This window comes from Pristis pectinata, chromosome 7 (assembly GCF_009764475.1).
Source record: "Pristis pectinata isolate sPriPec2 chromosome 7, sPriPec2.1.pri, whole genome shotgun sequence".
NCBI classification, from domain to species: domain Eukaryota; kingdom Metazoa; phylum Chordata; class Chondrichthyes; order Rhinopristiformes; family Pristidae; genus Pristis; species Pristis pectinata.
The window spans coordinates 76,816,576-76,840,020 of record NC_067411.1 but is presented as its reverse complement, the minus strand read 5'-3'; the positions used below and the strand labels follow the sequence as shown (position 1 = coordinate 76,840,020).

The window sequence follows — 23,445 nt, the reverse complement described above, 5'->3', positions numbered from 1 at the left end:
GAAAATCTACAATGGAGATTTAGTTAATATCAAATTATCTTCATGATTTAATTATAAGAGACACTTAATTCAATCAATACCTTGTAAAAAAAAAACCTGTTAAATTGATGAGTTTGCTCATTTTAGTAACTGAACTGGGGTTGCCAGAGGTAGCAGTACAACTAGCTATAGAATAGTCTTCTGTTAAATAATTAGTTTAGCAAGTTACATGCAAGAACATAATCAATATTACTTGTAGTTTTCCTTCTAGCAATTCCCACAAAATATCTCCAACTATAGCCACTTGGAATAAATCATAAAGTGGTCGCAACACAGAAGCCCATTGAGCTTGTTGAGTCTATACTCCCTCTGTACAAGAGCAATCCAGTTAATCCTGGTCCCCAGAACATGGCAAGTTCTTTCCTTTCAGAAGCAGATTCTGCTCCGCTTTGATTGCTAAATACGAATCTGACTTCATTATCATCCCTGCTCACTGCACAGAAGTCTTTTTCTCACATCAAGTGAGAGTGTAAGCTCTTGTTGGAAACTGACTGTTCCATATGTTGATCAACAGTCTGGATCCATCAGACTCTCGCACCCATCAGTACCTCCTGTTGGGATGCGATGGACCCTGCTTTCTCTTCCTCTTTGTTTGCTGCATGGCTCTCTTCAGCCCAAATACTTCCCTACAGTAATAAGTTCAATGACCACTGACCACCATTGAGCTTGTCACCTTAGAGGAGACTTAGTGTTAGAGAGTTGTAGAGCCATGCAAAGAGGGTGGAAGAGCAGCTCCATCACACACAGTTGAGCAACTTTGCTGCTTGCCCCAGCCTGCCCAACACCAGTCTATACAACAACCTCAATGGCTCAGTTCACACTTAAGCCATACCATGATCCAGGACTCTGACTATGATGAGATCACTTCAACCATTTAAATATTGTGGGCGTGCCAGCGGAGGGCAGAGCCCCAAACCAGATTGTCAGCACAGGGGTTTGTGCCAGGTTCTCAGCACAGCAGTGCCGTCAGTAGCACATCCATAGATAATGCTATAATAACCCCAGTTCCATTACCACTCCCATTTCTGGGAATGCAGTCCGAGTAAGCAAAGTACCAACATAATCCAATTTCACACAATACTTTTTCTGATCGTTTCAAGTGACTATGGACCTACTGAAACTGGTACTATCTACTGGAAACAATACCATCAGCTGATGAAACCACGTCCCAATCCTAAGTGGAAATAGTCACTTTCCTACTGAAGCTAACAAGTCTACCATAAGAGCACTGTCAGGGAACAATATCACAAAGGAAGAATTCACCATCACTCGACTCTCATCTCAAATAATCAAATGATACAAAGTATAACTTTTACAATAAGTTGGCACAAATAAAGGGTTATTAAACTGAACTTTAATTTTAAAGCATTTGAATATCAAAAAAAAAACTGGAGAATAAAAGAAATAATAAACAGCCTGATCCCTCAAAACAAAATGAAAAACATTTTCACTTTTGAGCATTGTGATAACTCAGGAACATCAAAAGAATTTACACAGTTAAACTAAATGAAAACAGCCTTTAAAGGAGTTTACAATAAAACTGAGTTATCCTTAAAAGATAACAGTAATTTTAACACTGGTCATCACAATGATGTAATTATAGAAACTGTTGATTATGCATAAATAATGTCCTTATATAACCCGAGTTGATCAGTATTTCATGACCTTGACCTCAGGGAATGTCAGTACTCTTCCGTGCTTGTTTACACCAAAATAGGAATCACTGACTGACATATTTCACAGGACCCAGAGTTCATTCAGATCAAAGTGTACATAAACAAAAGTAGCAAAAGCTGGAAATGTTCAGGAAGTTAGTTACAGCACCAGTGAAAAGCAAAAATATTCAGTATTTCAGATGTAGTCCTCCAGACACAAAAACATTTTATCTGAATGATTTTTTACAGAACAGAGCAATTGAAAATGGAAAGGGAAGCCCTCCCAAGCTCCCCACAAACTTTTCACCCATCACTGCAAATAACTTAACACAACATCACTACCAACTATCAAGAGAAAGGAGGAATGTTATTAGGATTTGGTTTTGGAAGATGTTGTTATCAAACACAGATGGTGATTGCTTAGCTAATCCATTCTATACTCAGCTTCCTATTGCCTGCCACCTTGTTTATCCATAATATTTATTTATATTTTCTATAATATTCCAATGAAATTTCAATGCAAATATGAGCTTATCTAATAAATATTTTGCTGCTGAAACAGGTTTGCTTTTCATCCACTCCTGGACCACTGGAGCCCTCAATAATATTTATTCTCTTCCTTTCCAACTAAAGCAACCTACTTTAATTTGGACATTCTCAGAACTTCTTGTTAGTCTCTCTCATCATCCCTTCTTTTTCTCATGGTATTAGTACTTACCAATTAACAAATTCCTGTTTTATACTGAGCCATTTGACACTCTCCCCCACCCCTTTAGAAAGTGTGTATTTATACTTGAACTCTTTTCCCTCCCTGGTTCCTTCTTATAAGTGATTGACCAGTGATATTTCGACATCTGGATTAAAAAAGCAATGCCTAAAATATTGAAAAGTTCATTCTCTTCACAAAATGTTCTGCCAGACTATGTTGCCAGCTTTTCTCATTCTTGTTTTAAGTTATCAGTTCCTGCAAAATTTTGCTTTTATGTTTTAAATTATACAGCCTTTTACTTCCAGTAAATGAAATCCAGAGATGCATTTGACTTGAAAGTGCAAATGGAAACAATGCAGATACAGCACACATTCGGCAAGCTAACTAGACCTAGTCAATCCCCAGACTGACCTGTGATAATAGAACAATCAGAAATTTCAGCAATTTTAGAAAGGAAATTATTTTTACCATGCTACCCTACAAAACTCCTGGGATTTACAAGTTAATTGAGAACAGATAAAATGAGACTTTAAAATGTTGCTTTTGTGAACTTTGGGCGGTACAATGGTGCAGCTAGTAAAGCTGCTGCTTCACAGCTCCAGTGACCTGGATTTGATCCCAACCTCCAAAGTTGTCTGTGTGCAATTCTCCCAGCGACTGTGTGGGTTTCTTGCAGGTTGGTAGGTTAATTGGCCACAAAAAAACGCCCCTGGTGTGCAGGAGAGTGGTAGAAAATTGTGGTGGGTGGGTGAGTGGGTGGGGGGTAGGCAAAGGGAGGAGTCGGGGAAGTAGAAGGGAATGTGGGAAAGTAGGACTAGTTCAGGTACGTGCTTGATGGTTGGCACAAACTCCTTTGGCTGAAGGGCCTGTTTCCATGCTGCATGACTATGACTTGACAAGTACAGAATACATCATCATTTGCCAGTGTTAAATGTCAGAGCTCATTTCTTTTACAGCTTGCATTTTTCTGCCGCCACTGTGAAAAGTATCCAGCATTGAAGCAAACAGAAATTATCATCTTTTGAAGTAACAGATGTCTGCTGGGTTTCAAATAGTGGACTCAACATTATTAGCCAAGTCCTGGTGCAGTCACACTTCTGTAATTGTATGTCACAAGATTTCATCAGTACCACTGGGAGATAACTGTGCATGGTCAACTGCCATGACATTGTGGTATTACAAGTGTCCTTGTTGTGCAGCTGTGTGGTTCAGCTATTTGAATTGCACATTTGTTGCAGTATATTCACAACAGACCTTGAAATGAGGCGAAGCAAAGTGGAGTCATACTGAGCGATTTTATTTCATGTTGTGTTACCAGATCCGTCAACTAACACAATCTGGCAGTAAAAGCTTTAAGATCTGACAACAAACCACCACAGAGAGCAGTTTTGGAAGCTGTAAAATATATGTCCTGGTATTGATATAAACTTCAAAATTTAAGTTTTCATAGAAAGCCCAATTGTAACACATGCAGAGCTTAAATAAACCAAATATTTTTGATTGCCCAAGACTTAATATTAGAAAAACAAAAATAATTTATAAGAATTGAAGGCCAAGCCCAAATGACTTAAAACATCCACCTCAGGGTTGTAATAAATTGTTAATCTCCGAACCATCTGAATCCTAATTTTGGCACAATTACTAACCTTGTCCAGATAAACTATTTTTATCCCTCCCCAATTTTGCCTCCAAATGCAGCTACATGCTAAAAAGGAAATTTGTGTACAAAATACAAGTTCTGTGAATTAAGAAATATAGCTTATACAGCAATGATACTAAGAGCCATTCGACCTGTAGAAGGAACATCAGAAAGGCAAAAAATGTTCTGTCACACATACAGCACCACAAGTACAACTGCTGCCTCGTATCACCAGAGACCCAGGTTTGATTCTAGCCTCTGATCCTGTCTGTGGAGAGTTGCATATCCACCCTGTGAACATCTAGGTTTTCCAAGTGCTGTCACTTCCTCCCACATCCCAAAGACATGCAGGTTGGTTGGTTAATTGGTGCTACAAATTGCCACTATTGTGCTGGGAGTGTTAAAATCTGGGTGCAGTTTATGAGAATGTGGGGAGAAAAAGAAGTGGGATTAATTTAAGATTAGCGTAGAGGGGTAGTTGATGGTCTGTGTGGACTCAGTGGACCAAAGGGCCATTTCCATGCTGCACCTCTCTTTAACTATGACACTCAGATCGTGTTCATGTTTAGCAACACAAACCTATTTAGCCAGTTTTCAGTGGAAGAGAACAGTTAGCAACTGAGTGACCAGGTATAACTAATGTAGAAGAGTTTTACATTGCCTATTAGACCTTGGTTGTTGGCTTAATTAAAAAGCCAAAGTGACAAATATCACATTGCTTCAGAGTAAACTGCAGTCCCTGTGGGAATGAACCTGCAACAACCATCTACAGATAAATATTACCTCAAACAATCGCAGCATGATTATTAAGATCATAGAGAGACATGACCATCATGGAAACAGAACAACGGACAAAAATAGTTCAAAATATTGACTTTCACAATCCAGCATGAAAGCCAAGAACACAATCAAATGGATCAATGGGAATGACAAGTTCAAACAGTGATGCCCTCAGAAAGCAGCTCAATAGTAGTACCATTTATCTGGAACAACCAATTCACAAATCCTGAGAACTTCTCCAAAAGAGATCAGGCCTCAAGTAACTGCAATGAAACAACAGTCATTCTAAATCTGAACCTCACAGTTTCAAGTTCTCTGAATGAACCGAAATCTGTCATTGTCACAAACAAATTTAACAAAACTGCAACAACAAAATGTGCTGGAAGAACTCAGCAGGTCATGCAGCATCTGTGGGAGGTAAGAAACTCAACATTTCAGGTCAAAACCCTGCATCAGAACTGAGAGTGGAGAGGCAAGATGGCCAGCATAAAGAGAAGGGGAGTGGCAAGAGAGGATTCCGAGGTGATTGGTAGACTAAGGAGGGGAGTGAGATGACAGGCGGGTAGTGCCAGGTAGGGGAGGTGAGCGGGGGTGGAGTTGGAACACTGTGGCAGGTGAATGATAGTTGGAGGCAGACAAAGTCTCTCTCTCTCCTTCCTTTTGTTTTCTTTTGCACATTGTTTGTTGTTCCAGATTCCAGCATCTGCAGTCTCTTGGGTCTTTAACAAAACTGTAAGACTGGATATTATCATGATGAAGATGGTGTCCTGTGAAACTGACTAGCTGACAGTATTCCTGTCACTGTACGTGTGAAGAAGTAAAATACCCAAATGCTGAAAATATGCTGATAGGAATGTACTACCCAAAACAAGGAAAAGTGCTGACATCCCTGCTTACTACAAAGAAATACTCCTTTGTCATCACTTGTTCCCAAATTGGGAAAACATTGCTTCGTAATGGAGATGACCAATATCATTGGCCCAACAGTTCCTACTAGGACAGGTGAAGATCCCCATTTATAAATATTGTTATGACTAGGTAAAAGGCTTACCCATAACATTGACAATATTATTCACAGAGGAGAAAAGCAAGCATTGTGTTGCTAGAACCAACTGCCTAATCATATAATTTAGCTGAAATGTACAAATTACTCAAGATGATCCCAGTAAGGAGAATGGTGGCTTCTTCCATAACATATCAAACAAACTTTTCTCTTTAAGTGAAAGATCAAAGAAACTGCATATGTTGGAAATCTGAAACAAAAACAGAAAATGCTGGAAATACCTAACCTGGTCCAACAATAAAACATTGTATCACCACTTCACTTCTGTAATTTTATAGTATACAGAATCGCGATAAACTTATGATAGACAATCCACTGTATTTGTGAGCAACTTTGAATGGAATCCTTACCAGCAAAAAAACAATTACTGAACATATCCAAGTTGATCAACTCTAACACTGTGCACCAAGAAGCCAACTTCAATACTCGAACAACACTTTTACTAGTATACACAGCCGTTGAATTCTGTTGTCAAACGTGCAAAGCCAGTAGCCACATCAGCACACTCAATGGTTCCCCAGACTGAGCAATGGGAATAGTCACTAAGTGTGGAGCACATCCTCCCATGATATATGGCCAATACTCTCAGGGATACAATGGTGTCAACTAAGACAACTGAGGCAATGCTTTGCAAATTTTAGCAAGCTCACGAAACCAGGAGCATCTGCTTCATGAAGTTTTGGAGCAAGCATTCATTTTGTAAGTCAAGAAGCTCATTCAGACTGGAGGAACAGATACTTTTGCAAAGGTGTGGAAGTGAGAGGAGCCTCCTTTGAGCACTTGAAAAATACTGTTATGTGGAATGAGACCAATTCTTTGCTTCAGTAAATTATAAAAAAAATCTATCCATCGATTAGTTCCCTATAATTTATTGACAAAACAAAATAGAATTTGAGAGAAACAAAGGACTGCAGATGCTGGAACCTAAATAAAAAACACTATGAAGCACATCAGTTACAAGGAGAGATTGGATAGGCTGTGAATGTTTTCCTGGAACAAAGGAAGCTGAGAGATCATAAGATTATAGGAGCAGAATTAAGTCATTCGGCCCATCGAGTCTGCTCCACCATTCAATCATGGCTGATTTATTTTCTCAGCCCCATTCTCCTGCCTTCGCCCCGTAACCCTTAATCTCCTTCCCAATCAAGAACCTATCAACCTCTGCCTTAAATACACCTAGTAACTTGGCCTCCACAGCCCTCTGTGGCAACAAATTCTACAGATTCACCACACTCTGGCTGGAGAAATTCCTCCTCATCTCAGTTCTAAAGGAACGTCCCTTTATTCTGAGGCTGTGCCCTCGGATCCTAGACTCTCCTACTAATGGAAACAGCCTCTCCATATCCACTCATTCCAAGCCTTTCAGTATTCTGTAGTTTTCAATGACATCCCCCCTTCATCCTTCTGAACTCCATCAAATACAGGCCCAGAGATATCAAAAGCTCATATGTTAAGCCTTTCTTTCCTGGGACCATTCTTGTGAACCTCCTCCAGACCCTCTCCAGGGCGAGCACATCTTTCCTTCGATACAGGGCCCAAAATTGCTCACAATATTTCAGTTGCGGTCTGACCAAGACCTTAAAGCCTCAGCAGTGCATCCTTGCTTTTACAGTCTAGTCCTCTCAAAATGAAAGGGGTGTCCAACCTTGCATTTGCCTTCCTTGCTACCAACTCAACCTGCAAGTTAACCTTAAGGGAATCCTGAATGAGGATTACCAAGTCCCTTTGCACTTCCAGTTTCTGAATTCTCTCCCCATTTAGAAAATAGTTCACACCTTTAGTCTTCCTGCCGAAGTGCATAACTCCACACTTCCCTAAGCTACATTCCATCTGTCACTTCTTTGTCCAATCTGCTAACCTGTCCAAGTCCTTCTGCAGAAGCCCTACCTGGTTACCTACAGGTAACCTCTAACACCATGGGCTCTTATCTTATTTAGCAGCCTCGTGTGTGGCACCTCGTCAAAGACCTTCTGAAAATCCAAGTAAATAACATCCACTGACTGTCCTTTCTCTAACCTGATTGTTACTTCCTCAAAGAATTCTAACAGGCAAGATTTCTTAATGAAACGATGCTGATTTCACCCGATTATATCATGTACTTCCAAGTACTTCAAAATTTCATCCTTAATAATGGACTCTAAAATCTTACCAATCACTGAGGTCAGGCGAACTGGCCTATTACTTCCTATCTTCTGCCTTCCTCTCTTCTTAAACTGGGGTGTTATATTTGCAATTTTCCAGTCCTCTGGGATCCTCCGACTCCAGTGATTCTTGAAAGATCACTATCCCTGACGCGCTTGAATTTCTAGCATGATACTGGTGTCTTCCACTGTGAAGACTGACGCAAAGTATCTGTTCCATACTTCCGCCATTTCCTTGTTCCTCATTACTACTTCTCCAGGGTCATTTTCCAGCAGTCCAATGTCCTCTCTTACAATTTACATGTCTGAAAAACACTTTTGCAATCTTCTTTTATATTATTGGCTTGTTTACCCTCATATTTTATCTTTACCCCTACCCCAACCACCCCCCCAAGGCTTTTTTTTTTAAGTTGTCCTCTGTTGAGTTTTAAAGGCTTCCCAATCCTCTGACTTCCTACCAATTTTTGCCATGTTGTATGTCTTCTCTTTTGCTTTTATGCTGTCCCTGACTTCCTTGTCAGCCACAGTTGCCTTAATAGGCTTCTTTGTCCTTAGGATGAAATGCTGCTGTGTCTCCTGAATTACTCCCAGAAACTCCCACCATTGCTTCTCCACTGTCTTCCCCGCTAGGGTCCCCTTCCAATCAACCCTGGTCAGCTCCCCTGCTCATGCCTTTGTGGTATCTTTAATCAACTGTAATACTGTTACATCTGTTTCAGCTTCTCCCTCTCAAACTGCAGGATGAATTCCATCATATTATGGTCACTGCCTCCTAAGGGTTCCTTCACCTAAAGCTCTCTGATTAAGTCTGCCTCATTGCACAATACCAAATCCAGAATTGTCTATTACTTAGTGGGCTCTACTACAAGCTGCTCTAAAAAGCCATCTCCTGGACATTCCACAAATTCCTTTTCTTGGGGTCCACCACCAACCTGATTTTCCCAGTCTACCTGCATATTGAAGTCCCCCATGATCACTGTAACATTGCCTTTTTTAAATGCCTTTTCTATCTACTTGTCTATTTTGTACCCCACATCCTACTACTCCTCAGAGGCCTGTGCTTGACTCCCATCAGGGTCTTTTTACCTTTGCAGTTCCTCAACGTTACCACAAGGATTCTATATCTTCTGATCCTATAATCACTCCTTGCAATCGATTCAATTTAATTTTTCTTTAAACAAACAAGGCAACCCCTCCCGTCTTTTCAATACGATGCATATCCTTGGATGTTTTGCTCCCAACTTTGATCCTCCTTCAGCCATGTCTCCGTGACGCCCACGGCATTGTACCCAACCGAGGTGACGTGATAGAGGAATATAAAAATATAAGCAGCATAGATAGGGTGGATAGCCAGAGTCTGTTTCCCATGGTAGTGGTATCTAAGACTGGGGGGGGGGGGGGGGGGGGGGGGGGGGGTAAAGGTTTAAGATGACAGCGAAGAGGTTTACGATATCTGCAAAATTTATTGTCATATTTGAATGGTTGGTAACTGGAATGAGCTACCAGAGGTGGTGGTGGAAGCAGGAACAGTAACAACATTTAAGAGGCATCTGGACAGGTACTTGAATGATATAGAATTAATGCAGGCAAATGGGATTAGTATAGATAAGTATGATGGTTGGCACAGATACAGTGGGCTGAAGGGCCTGTTTCTATGCTATACAACTCCATAACACTCAGCATGAAATTCACAAGAGCTTGGGACAAACATGGACCAAAGAGCTGAATTCTAGAGATGAGCTGAGAGTTACTGCTTTAAGCATCAAGGCAGCATTTGATCAAGTATGGCAAAGGGAAAACTTCAGTGGCTGGCATCATAGTTTGCACAAAAGAAGATGGCTGTTCAGGTCAGAGGTCAATTATCCCAGTTCCAGTATATCACTGCAAAATTTCTCAGGGCAGTGTCCTGGGCACAACTGCCCAGGCTGCTCCAGTGGCATCTCCCAATCCTGCAACCTCTATCACCAAGATCGAAGGTCCCATGAGACACAAGCGACTGCAGATGCTGGAATCTGGAGTAACAAACAATCTGCTGAAGGAACTCCGTGGGTTGGGCAACATCTGTGGGAGGAAAGAAATTGTCGATGTTTCAGGTCGAAACCCTGCATCAGGACTGAGAGTGGAGAGGTGAGATGGCCGGCATGGAGAGGAGGAGGGGAGTGGCAAGAAAGGATTGAGGTAATTGGTGGACTGAGGAGGGGTGTAGGATGACAGGCAGGTAGTGCCAGGTAGGGGAGGTGAGCGGGGGTGGAGTTGGAACACTGTGGCAGGTGAATGATAGATGGAGGCAGACAAAGGGCGAGAGGAAAAGGAAAAAACAGCAGATGGAGCAAGGTGAGGGAATGGGAGTGTGAAACTGGGAGACAGCTGCTTGAAGGAGATTAGCAGGAACACAAAGCGCTACCACTGCTGGATTTGGATAAATAAAGGAGGTGAGAATGGGAACCATTAGAGGAGAAGGGAGAGGTGAGTGACAGTTGGAACAAGATCGGGGGTGGGGGGGGCAAACCTGTGTGCAAAGTGGGTGGGTGGAGCAGGAGAGGACAAAGATGGGTGAGGGGGGGCTGGGGGAGGGTGGGAAGGGGGACAAAAAAGGGAGGACCAGGGGGATCAGGAGAGGGAGAGGGGGTAAAAGGTGTGGGGGGGGTTACCTAAACTTGGAAAACTCAAATTGGAAGATGTCTCAGACCCGAAACATTGTTTCTCATTCCACAGGTGCTGCCTGATTGTTTCCTGCATTTTCTGTATTTATTTCAGGTTTCCAGCATCTACAAGTTTTTTATATTTTTATGTACTATCAACGTCTTACAATATTCTTGCTCATTCTATTCATTTTGAATTAAAATAGAAGCATACAAAATAGTCTCAAGGTTATTATTGATATTGTAGATCTGAATAAGCAATATCATGTTGGAACATGCTGCTGCAAAAGCATCCTTGATTCTCAACAGATAAGAGACAATAAAACTGAGTCAAACCACAGTTGCTTACCTTTGCATCGTGTCAGACAGAACCAGCCACAGTGTTGCCCCACAAATGAACAGCCACAAGTAGCGCAGGCATTTATTTATCACTAAGAGAGTAAACGTGCCCTAATATATTCTATCTGTGGAGAAGTGTCAATCACCAAAGATATAACAGTACAGCAGTTTGTGAACCCTACAATGACGTCACATGCCAACCTGTTTTATTAATGTTTTGATGTGATGTATTGTGTTACCATTTTAATTTGATTAATTTCTCCTCATGGATTATCCTAGGAACAAAAAAATCCACTATTCATTATAGTGAACACTCCAGTTCATATACATAACCCAGGTAAAATGCAAAACATCAGATAAATTTTGATGCCTTGATTTCCCAAATTATGTTCTAGCTTATTTTATGGCCAACAGGTCAATCTGCCAGGTAATTTAAAATAGCTTCTTCATCTTTGCAGTTTGATGATGATGGTGATGACAAGCTCCAAAAGGTTAATTTTGAAGGGGAGTCATAAAATTTGATCAGAACCAACTTCATGATTCAAAAACATGGTGAATATGTCCAAAGTTTAAGGACATAAAACAATCAGCAGATGACTGCACTATCTGAGCTGGGCAATTGTTCAGCTGCCACCCATTTTGACAATGATTCAGCAACCTCCATAATGGGTCAGGACGACAAGAACGTTATAAGTTAAGAACTTAACTCTAGTTGACATGAACATCTTTTCTGTTCTACATTCAGAGTTGAAAGCTGACAAAGTGCCGGCAAAGATCCAAGACAGAAGAGCAACCCACATTTGCTGAGGATAGCTTCTTTAGAATCAAAACAACCAGATATCACGGATATTTCATATATATTGATGTTATAAAGGTCCCATCATATCCTGTAAAGTTCCTTCAGTGGTTATAAAACAGTCCAAGAGTGATATCTTACTCAAAGCAAAAAAATTATAAAGCCTCTGATCTTTTGTAACTGCACAACAAAGAATTTTCAGGAAAAAAATACATTTCAAGAAAAACATAACTGCTCAGTCTTGCAAGATAATGAGCATGGAAGCCTCCTTCCCCAAACATTGGCAGAACCAAAAATAGAAATCAATTACATGTGTGACAAAAACTGCATCACTGGGCCAGATCTTGCTGGCATGGACCTCACAATCACTGCCTACAACCACTCTCCGCCGAAACGTACCTGCTCCTACCTTTGCCCAAAGTGACCCAAACTCCAGTGGCAGAGAGAAAACAGTGGCGGGAAGCTCAAAGAGGCAGTGGTGAATCCCTACCCTCACAACACCACTGACAGCTCTGACAGCCAGCAAACCATTGGCTCAAACTCACGACTTTATCAACATACAAAGCTGGGTAGTGTTTTTAATGTCTGTGTGTGTCTTTTCCATTCAGAGTTTTTAAAATGATGTAAATTGTAATCATTTAAAAAAGTAATAAATTCAAAAACATCTGAAAATAGCCTACTTATTAAGACTGAAATAATTACCTTTCTCTTTCCTTTCTTACCTGCATCCCTACAATACCCATTGATATCAATGGAATCAAAAATCCTATGCCATTTAATCTTCGGCTCCAGTGTAAATACTGGGAAATTTTAACTGGGCTCCAAAGGAAATTCAGCTGTGGAGCACATTAACAGATGTGGTGCCCATCTTTGCCAAGTTAGCTCAGGACTTCTGCATTCACATTCCAGACCTGCTAGGTCCCAGACCTGCTACCTTTAATACATGCTGGCAGTTTCTATTTGCCAGTATTGGTAAAATCCAGGCCCATAAGTAGACATTCCAACTGTGCACCACAGGTTGTGGAGAGGTGCCAATTTCATAGAAAAATGATCAAGTGCTACACGTTAAGAAATCCCTGCCTATGATTTATATTCCTCTTTGAAAAACCTGCAGTCATGTTTTCACACTCATTTGATCCTGAGATTTACCAACTTCAGACACTACTGATCATGTTGTTCCTGTAAATAATGGGATATATCCCTTTGAAGAACAAAACTAGAGCAATCTTGCATATCCTTCATCAATTGAAATATGGTAACATATTCAGAAACTATTGAATATAATTGCACAAATTTCCACCAGTACTACAGCCAACAGCAACTTTAATCTGTCTCTGAGAGGATGCAAAAGGTTTCTTTGTAGCTTGCCATTTACCTTAATATTTTACTTTGACCCGTCATTTTTGCACATCCAGAGTATATGCCATTTGGTGAGGCCAAGTCTTTGTGACTATGGTTATGATGTTTAATATTCTGTTGTTGCTTTTTGAAGGTTTTCAAAGACTTGTTTCTCCCCAAAATGATCACGGAATTTCTCATCATGGTCATGTTGGAAAGCCTGGAGGGTTTTAGTGGTAATATTTATGTAACAATACCTTAGCAGCTGTCCTGGTCTTTCAGTCAAGAACATCCATGTTGAAGTAGTTTGGCTCTTTGGACAACATTCTGTGTTTCAGCTTGAATGTTGTTTTATTTGCACTGAAGCTTGGGCTGATTAATCACCTATATGGGGAAATCATCAGCTTATGAATAATAACCAAAGAAAAAAAACAAACAAACTCGCACTTATCTTGTGCTTTTCACATCTCTGTAACATTCTACAGAGTTTCACAGGATGGGTTACTTTTGAAATGTATTTAAATGCAGTGGCTAATTTCCATTCAGCAGAATCCCATAATAATGGTTAAGCTGGTGCTGTTGGTTGAGGGGTTCATTTTGGCCAGGAAAAGATATTTTGTTCTTAATCAACTGGCATCATGGATATTGTGTTAACTTCAAATGACCTAGAATTGCTTCAACTTCAAAAGAAAACACCACACACAATGCATCCTTAGTACTGCATTGAACTGTCAACATAGCGTATGTGCTGAAATCACTAGAGTGCTTTTTGAACACACAAAATCTCTCACTAAAGTGCAAATATTGCCCTTGGAAAAACAAGAGACTGCAGACACTTATCTGGAGCAAAAAAAACAACAAACTACTGGAGGAACTCAGCAGGTCAAGCAGCATCTGGAGAGTCTCGGTTCAAGACCCTGAATCAGGACTGAGTATAGAGGGGTGAGGCAGGGGCTGGCAGGCGATAGGTGGAACCTTTTTGGGTGGGGGGGGGGTAATAATGGGCACATGGAGTCATAGGGGAGAGGAAGGGGTGGAGATGGGAGAGAGCAGCTGGTGGGCAATAGGTGGAAACAGATGAGCAGGAAAAAAGGATGCTCTGCATAACATTCACCTGGTCTACATCTGGTTTCGCCAACGTAGATGCAGCACATCAACAGCACCGAATGCAGCAGGTGTGTTGAAGGTGGTGCAAGTGAATCTTTGCATGCTAACCTCAGCATTGACCTCACCTTTGTATCTCTGCACCCATACCTCATCAAGTTCTGGTTCCGACATTACATTGAGCTACTGCAAACCTATTTCTTTGACAAGGAGTCCTTATCACCCCTCCTAATCCCTCACTGACCTGTCTTTCCTGGGCATTTTCCACTGCCAGTACGAGGCCAAATGCAAGCTAGAACAACAACACCTCATATTCCACCTAGGTAGTCTACAACCCAAATGGTACAAACAATGAATTTTCCAATTTCAGGTTACCCACACCCAGTGTTCTTTTCTCTCCTTCTCATCCACTCAGGCTCTCTCACCTTCTTTTGCCAACCCCCCACCAACCCCACATTACCCAGTTTCATTCCCCTCCCCTACCTGGTCCCATCTGCCTATCACCCACACACTTAACCTATTGGGTCTCCTACTTCTTCCCCCAACTGGCTCTAACTGCCCATCTTCCCTCCCTTTTCTGGTTCCACATGTCACCTTGCTTACTCATTAGATTCGAGCAGCTATGGCTTCTTGTATCTCCAATTATCAACCTTCCAGCCTCCGTCTCGACTTCCACCCTCCCCTCCCTCCACCTGGTTCCATCTGCTACCTTCCTTTCCTCTCTTTCAGTTTTTACCCATCATCCACCAGCCACTGTCTCCCAACTGCACCCCCTCCCCCACCTATGTCCATGTGCCCTTCATCCTCTTCCTCATCAGGTTCCACCAATTGCCTGCCAGCCACTGCCTCACCCCTCCTTCTCACCTCTTCATACTTGATATCCTCTTGGTCCTAATACAGAGTCTCAACCAGAAACATCAACTATCCATCTGCCTCCACAGATGCTGCCTGACCCATAGAGTTCCTCCAGCAGTTTATTTTTTCACTCTTGACCCATGATGGCATTATTCTCTATAGGGTTTGTGAAGAGTTATGCAAAAACTTTAACAAAAGTTTCTTTAAAAATGAAAATCAAGACTAACATGACACTATTAAATAGTGGCATTAATACTCAGCAAGTTGAGCTGCATCTGAAGGATGAAAGAAATTGTCAACATTTCAAACGGAGACTTTGCATCAAGACAGAATGGAGAGGGAAGATTTCTGATATAAAAAGAGTGGGAGGGCTGATATAGGGGCCAGTAGATCATAGGTGAATCCAAGAGGGGTGAGGGATGTTGGGTAGAAGGAGCCACATGAGTAAGGGGAAGAGGTGGAGTTAGGAGACTGAGGCAGGTAGGTGATAGGTGGAAACAGATAAGAAAAATATTAATTCCTCTACTATGCAAAAATCTATCTAAATGTGCCTTAAATATATTTAATGAGGTAGCCTCCACTACTTCCTTGGGCAGAGAATTCCACAGATTCACTACTCTCTGGGGAAAAGCAGTCCCTCTTCATCTCTGTCCTAAGTCTATTCCCCTGAATCTTGAGGCTATGTCCCCCAGTTCTAGTCTCAGTTACCAGTGGAAACAACTTTCCTGCCTCCATCTTATCTATCCTTTTCATAATTTTATGTTTCTGTAAGATCCCCCTCTCATTCTTCTGAATACCAGCGAGTATGGTCCCAGGCGACTCAATCTCTCCTCATAGGCTAAGCCCCTCATCTCCAGAGTCAACCTGGTGAACCTCCTCTGCACCGCCTCCAAAGCCAGTATATCCTTCCTCAAGTAAGGAGACTGGAACTGCACACAGTACTCCTTGTACGGCCTCACCAGTACCCTGTACAGTTGCAGCATAAACTCTCTGCTCTTAAGTTCAATCCCTCTAAGCAATGAAGGCCAACATTCCATCTGCCTTCTTGATGACCTGTTGCACCTGCAAACCAACCTTTCACGATTCATGCACATGCATTCCCAAGTCCCTCTGCACACAGCATGCTGCAATCTTTCACCATTTAAATAATAATCTATTTTTCCTTCCAAAGTGGATGATCTCGCACTTACCAACATCGTACTCCATCTGCCAGACCCTTGCCCACTCACTTAACCTATCTATATCTCTCTACAGACTCTCCGCATCCTCTGTGCAATTTGCTTTTCCACTCAATTTCGTGTCATCAGCAAACTTAGATATACTACAATCGGTCCCCTCTTCCAAATCGTTAATGTATATTGTGAACAGTTGCAGGCCCAGCACCGACCCCTGCAGCACCCCACTCACCACTGATTGCCAACCAGAGAAACACCTATTTATCCCAACTCTCTGCCTTCTCTTGGTTAACCAATCCTCTATCCATGCTAATACATCACTCCCAACTCCATACATCCTTATCTTATGGTAAGTCTTTTATGCATCACCTTATCGAACGCCTTGTGGAAATCCAAGTATACAACATCCACCTGTTCCCCTCTATCCACTGTGCTCATTATATCCTCAAACAACTCCTTTAATTATGTCAAACAGAACCTGCCCTTCCTGAATCCATGCTGTGTCTGCCTAATGGAACCTCTTCTATCCAGATGTCTCACTATTTCTTCCTTAATTATGTGGAAAACAAAAAAAAACTGGGTGCCAAACCCAGCCAGTTCAAAAGGTTTTCCATAAGCATTTTTGACTGTGCCAAAAATGTTGCCTGTGCCCAAATAAACTCATGCAAATACAGGATATCTTCGTAAGAAAAAAAAATTGACACAAAAGCATTCTAAAATTTAACAAGTGCCAAAAGCAAGTGCCTACCAAATTACATACATGATGCATCACTTTTCTACCATCCACCTAACTATTTGGTGACTTAGTCTATTTATTTTTAGATGTAATTGTTTACATCAGTGGTCTATCTATTCATCAAGTTTTCTATATTGTTCATAGCAGCACTGATTGCTGCGACATTATTTTATTAACTTCCTTTATTACCAAAGACTTCAGTGCTCATTTTCAATTCATACTCCAATCTATTTGATTCACGGGTCAAGTATTTCTTATAATCCTTATTGGAATCCAATCTATTACATTATTGAAAGTCACATGGCCCAGTTCTGTATTTTATGTCCTATAAGGTTTCCCACTCATTTTCAACTCCATTTCTAAACCACTCAGGCCATCTTTCAATGCAACTGAGATTCAAATGTTAAAAACATTAAGTGATTGAAATAAGATATGTTCTCTTCTTTTTTTTTGCAACCATTCTACTTTCACTGTACAACTTCTGTTCCCATCCCAGTATCTAACTTTGGAAAACTTTTCTGTACCTTCAAGCCATTTCACTCTATTAAGTACTGCCTCAAACCCAGAAGCCAACTTTACAAACTATTCACAATCCCAAAATTCCTCTCTAGGTTCTAAGAATCAAAATTTTGCCAGTTAATCCCAAATACACGAAATTTAATGCAATTTTCAGCGGCATTTCCATGGCAAAATTAAAGTGTCAATCTTTTCCATATTTTGTGGCTTCTTAGTGTAGTTATACAACCGGCAAACTACCAAAGTAGGCCAGTTTGCTGCAAATCATACAAAAGAACTGGGTCATTTTTCTGCTGCCTGTGCTTTCATACTGTGCAGTTTGACAAGATCTTTCTTTCTTTGTAAACTTTACAGGATATCCTTAATCTCTGTTCCTTTCAAGCCACTGGTTTAGTATTATTTTATATAATTTGAAAAGGAAAATTCAAGTGTTCTTCATCTTACTCACCTGTAAAATATTAAGCTTGCTATAACTAAAAATAATGCCCCTGAAGTTAATGGAAAACAACATTTTCTGCAAAATGCAACAGTATTTTGACCTACTTAGGCCTATTTGAGCCATCTTTATAAAATTAACTTCCATAACCCAACTTTAACATATTTGGCACCATAAATAGTAATTTTAGAAGCTGGCAGGAAATAATGTCAATCCTCCTACCATAAAACATTAAGACAGCCTCTGACAGAGATTTTCATAGAAATCTGATGAGATTACAAAGGACATAACTAGTGATATGGACAGTGATAATGTCAAAGCACATATGCGACAAAATGTTAATATCTAATTTAATATATAGTCATTATTTTCATACCTTTGTCTGAGACGACCCCTTGGGATCGAGGATGACTTGCTTCCACCCCATTTCTAAGATGACCAATGAGACAAATACAGGATCTGCAGTCTCAAGTACAAATGCGGCAGGTGTTGCTTGCCAGAGTGGGTGAGGGGGTACTTTGGGAGGTGGTGTTCTCTTTCCACCACTTACACGGGGCTTCTGTGTGCTCTGAATGCATGGACTGAAAGTTCTCAGTGCCAACCTTAATGTTCCATCACCACTTGGAACAGTCACAAGCCAGGAATTCCCAGGAGTTAATGGGAATGTTGCAATTTTTCCAAGACAATTAGAGAACATCCTTCAATCTCTTCCTATTTGCCTAGTAATCGAATCTCAAGACAGCTTGGAACAGAAAATCTTAGGAGTCTATTGCTGAGCATCGGAAATTTTGTGGCCACTTAAAGGAGTGGACTGAGTGCAATTAGGGCCTCAATACTACGGATGCTTTTCTGGGAGAGGGTACTGGCATTAAATTTGCTTACCTTACCAGTGGATTTGACGGATTTTGCAGTGGTAGTATTGGTGATACTGCTGCAAAGTAGGACAGATCCAGTCTCAGAAGCACACAAGATAGCAGGAACACAGGACCTATGCAATATCTGAATTTGCTGAGAGGTGTGGTCCATGTTTTCCAGGATCTCCTTTTGAATCTGGTTTGTCAGAGGGTACTGTTTTTTCAGTGAAGGCAGGATGGTAGGTGAAATTTGATTTGTAGATGTTCAGTGCAATGCCCATCCTATAATTTCAGTGGACAACTCAACAATCATTTGGAGTTCAGCCTCAATGCAAGATACCTCAATTCAAATAATGAGATCAGAGTGACTGTTCCTAGAGTAGAGATGACATGGGTTGGACCAGTTTCCTCATTATTCCTGTTCTGGAAGTTCAGAGCAGCACTGTAGCAAGAAAGAATGAAAAAGGTGTCTGGGCAATGATGGTGCCTTACTTGCCACTTGTATGCACCAAGATTAGGTCTGGTGTGGACTCACTGGCTGGGATTATAGCTTCCATGCCGTCATAAAGTAAGTGCAAAATGGAGTAGGATTCCTGAAGGCAGCCAAGTTTGGAAAGTATTCTCCACAGTTCCTCTCAATTAACAGAATCAAAAGGCTTTAGTAAGGTCAGAAAAGGCCATTTATTATGCTGCCCCCTGCATGTGGCGAAGATCACACTCAGTGTGCCTCCAAATGACAAAATACACACTATGATTTGGGCAGGAGTGTTTCTGCCAGTGGGAAGAGGTAGTTCAGAAAGAACTTAATGATGGCATTCCCTTTAATAGAGAGTGGGGACAAACTTCTGTGGCTACTGCAATCAGCTTTCCTGAAGATGGTTGTGATTATGGCATCTTAAAGGTCCTCTGTCATATTCTCCTCTGTGGATGATGAGAATGTGGATTTGACTAACTTCCTCATTGCACAGTTTAGAACATCAGCAGCAATATTATCTGCTCCAAAATGACTTTTTGTTTTTTGTTGGCATATGGCCTTTTCAATCACATCAGGCGTAACGACACGGCTGGACTGGAATCAGAAACATTCACGTGACAGATAGAATCCTGAGTGAGGAGATCTTTGAAGTGGTCTTTCCTGCTGACTGCCTCTTTCTCCTTGATAAGTTCAATATTCTGGGGCCTCAGCAGAGTGGGCCATGGGGTATGGGCAGTGCTGAAAAATGCACTCCTGTAATGGTCAATGAGCTTCTGGATGTACTGCACTCTTTCCACTCACTATCAATTATGTTTGACCAGAGACTTTCTGTTGGACTTTGGCCTCCAGGTGCCTGCGGAGCTGTTTCTTTTCCCTTCAGGCATGGTGGAATACTAAATATTTGCAGTTCATTTGCTCCTGGATTTCCTGGTCATTCTCACCAAACTGGTCCTGGTTTCTTCCGGTAGAGGAAACAACATTTTTCCACAGGTGCCTGTTGTGGTGAAACTCTGGACAATCCAGATATTCCTCAGCTCCTGTTGATTCAGAGTTGTCAGGAATGGTACAGTGGTGCAGTTGATACTGCTGCAGCCTCACTGCTCTATGGACTGGGTTCAGTCTAGACCTCGAGCGCTGTCTGTGTGGGATTAGCATATTCTCCCTGTAACCCAGTGGGTTACTTCCAGGAGCTTTGGTTTCTTCCAATATCCTGAAAATTGGAGGTTGGTATATCCATTGGCCAGTGCCCCTAGTGTGTAGGCAAGTGATACAATCTGGGGGGAGCTGATGGAAATGTAGGGAGGATAAATTTGCAAATTTGCAGGGGGAGGGGATCCAGAATGAGAGAGAGGATAGCGAGATGGAGGGTAGAGGACAGGTAGGAACTACACAATTTCGGAACATTAATACGAATGGAGAGAGGAGAAATGGGTTAAAAATCCTATATCTGAATGCATGGAGTGTCAGGAATAAGGTAGGCGAGCTTGAAGCTCAGATACGAATGGGTAAGTATGATGTTGTTGGGATAACGGAGACATGGCTGCAGGGAAATCAGACCTGGGAAATGAATTTTCAAGGGTATACTTGCTATCGTAAGGACAGGGAGGTGGGCAGAGGGGGTGGGGTGGCCCTGTTGGTGAGGAATGAGATTCAGTCCCTTGCAAGGGGGGACATTGAATCAGGAGAAGTAGAGTCAGTGTGGATAGAACTGAGGAACTGTAAGGGCAAAAAGACCCTAATGGGTGTTATCTACAGGCCTCCGAACGGTGGCATGGATATTGGGTGCAAGCTGAATAGTGAGTTAATGTTGGCATGTGTCAAGGGTAATGTCACAGTAGTTATGGGGGATTTCAATATGCAAGTGGATTGGGAAAATCAAGCTGGTACTGGACCCCAGGAAAGGGAGTTTATAGAGTGCCTCCGGGATGCCTTCTTGGAGCAGCTGGTACGAGAGCCGACCAGGGAGAGGGCTATTCTGGATTTAGTGCTGTGTAATGAGCACGATTTGATAAGAGAACTCGAAGTAAAGGAGCCATTGGGAGGTAGTGACCATAATATGATAAGTTTTTATCTGCAATTGGAGAGGGAAAAGGGCAAATCAGAAGGGTCAATTTTGCAGTTGAACAAAGGACACTATGGAGCCATGAGGGAGGAGCTGGCTAAAGTTGACTGGGCGGGCATCCTAGCAGAATTGTCAGTGGAACAGCAATGGCAAGTATTCTTGGGAATAATGCACAAGGTGCAGGATCAGTTTATTCCCCAGAGAAGGAAAGACTCAAAGAGGGGTAAGGGGCCACCGTGGCTGACAAAGGAAGTCAGAGATAGCATTGTGTTAAAAAGGAAGAAGTATGGCAGAGCCAAGCTGAGTGGAAAGATAGAAGATTGGGAAATTTTTAAGGTGCAGCAGAATTTAACTAAAAAGGTAATTCGGGAAGAAAAAATGAGGTACAAAGGCAAGCTAGCCAAGAATATTAAGGAGGATAGCAAAAGCTTTTTTAGGTATGTGAAGGGAAAGAAGTTAGTTAGGAACAACGTTGGGCCCTTGAAGACCGAATCGGGTGAAATTATTACGGGAAACAGGGAGATGGCAGTCGAATTTAATAAGTACTTTGGATCTGTCTTCACCGGGGAAGACGTAAGAAATCTCCCAGAAGTAAGGATGGACAAAAGGCAGAGGGTGACAGAGGAACTGAAGTGGATTGACATTAGGAAAGAAATGGTGATGGGTAGACTAATGGGGCTGAAGACTGACAAATCCCCAGGTCCAGATGGTCTGCATCCCAGGGTATTAAAGGAGGTGGCTCTAGAAATTGTGGATGCATTGGTGATCATTTTCCGATGTTCCTTAGATTCGGGGACAGTCCCTGAGGATTGGAGAATGGCTAATGTTATCCCACTTTTTAAGAAAGGAGGAAGGGAGAAAACGGGGAACTATCGTCCAGTTAGCCTAACATCTGTGGTGGGGAAGTCCATTATTAAGGACGAAATAGCGGCATATTTGGATAGCAATGATAGGATTGGGTCGAGTCAACATGGATTTACCAAGGGCAAATCATGCTTGACTAATCTATTGGAGTTTTTTTTTGAGGATGTAACCAGGAAAATAGACGAGGGAGATTCAGTGGATATTGTATACCTCGACTTTCAGAAGGCATTTGATAAAGTGCCGCACAGGAGATTGGTGGGTAAAATTAGGGCTCATGGAATTGGGGGGCGGGTATTAACATGGATAGAAAACTGGTTGGCGGATAGGAAACAAAGGGTAGGGGTGAATGGATGTTTCTCAGAATGGCAGGCCGTGACTAGTGGGGTGCCACAGGGCTCGGTGCTGGGACCGCAGCTGTTTACGATCTATGTTGATGATTTAGATGAAGGCATTATGAATAACATTAGCAAGTTTGCTGATGATACAAAGTTGGGTGGCAGTGCGACATGTGTAGAGGAAGTTAGGAGAATTCAAGGTGATTTGGATAGGTTGGGTAAGTGGGCAGATACTTGGCAGATGAAGTTTAATGTGGATAAGTGTGAGATTATCTACTTTGGGAGCAGGAACAGGAAGGTGGATTATTATCTGAATGGTGTGGAGTTAGGTAAGGGGGAAATACAAAGGGATCTAGGAGTCCTTGTTCATCAGTCACTGAAAGTGAATGAGCAAGTGCAGCAGGCAGTGATGAAGGCTAATGGAATGTTGGCCTGTATTACAAGGGGAATTGAGTACAAAAGCAAAGAGATTCTTTTGCATTTGTACAGGGCCCCGGTGAGACCACTCCTGGAGTATTGCGTATAGTTTTGGTCTCCAGGGTTAAGGAAGGATATCCTGGCTATAGAGGGCGTGCAGCGTAGGTTTACGAGGTTAATTCCGGGGATGTCGGGACTGTCTTATGCTGAGAGGTTGGAGAGACTGGGATTGTACACGCTGGAATTGAGAAGATTGAGAGGGGATCTGATTGAAACATAACAGGATTATTAAGGGATTGGACAAGATAGAGACAGGAAATATGTTCCAGATGTTGGGGAAGTCCAGGACCAGGGGGCATGATTTAAGAATAAGGGCTAGGCCATTTAGGACAGAGGTGAGGAAAAACTTCTTCTCCCAGAGGGTTGTGAATTTGTGGAATGCACTGCCTCAGAGGGCAGTGGAGGCCAATTCTCT

The 23,445-nt window shown here is 41.8% G+C and overlaps 1 protein-coding gene across 4 annotated transcripts in view; it reads right to left on the bottom strand.

The window, feature by feature from the left end:
• LOC127572214 (guanine nucleotide-binding protein G(q) subunit alpha) overlaps positions 1 to 23,445 on the bottom strand; it is a 140,063-nt gene that overhangs the window by 98,478 nt on the left and 18,140 nt on the right. Inside the window, exon 1 of one of the 4 annotated variants that reach the window (XM_052019158.1) lies at positions 13,399 to 13,507. The exons of the other annotated variants lie outside the window; for them this stretch is intronic. The gene's annotated coding sequence lies outside the window, so the exon portion shown is untranslated. Of the gene's footprint in view, positions 1 to 13,398; positions 13,508 to 23,445 lie in introns of those variants that run through there. 4 annotated transcript variants of the gene reach the window in all.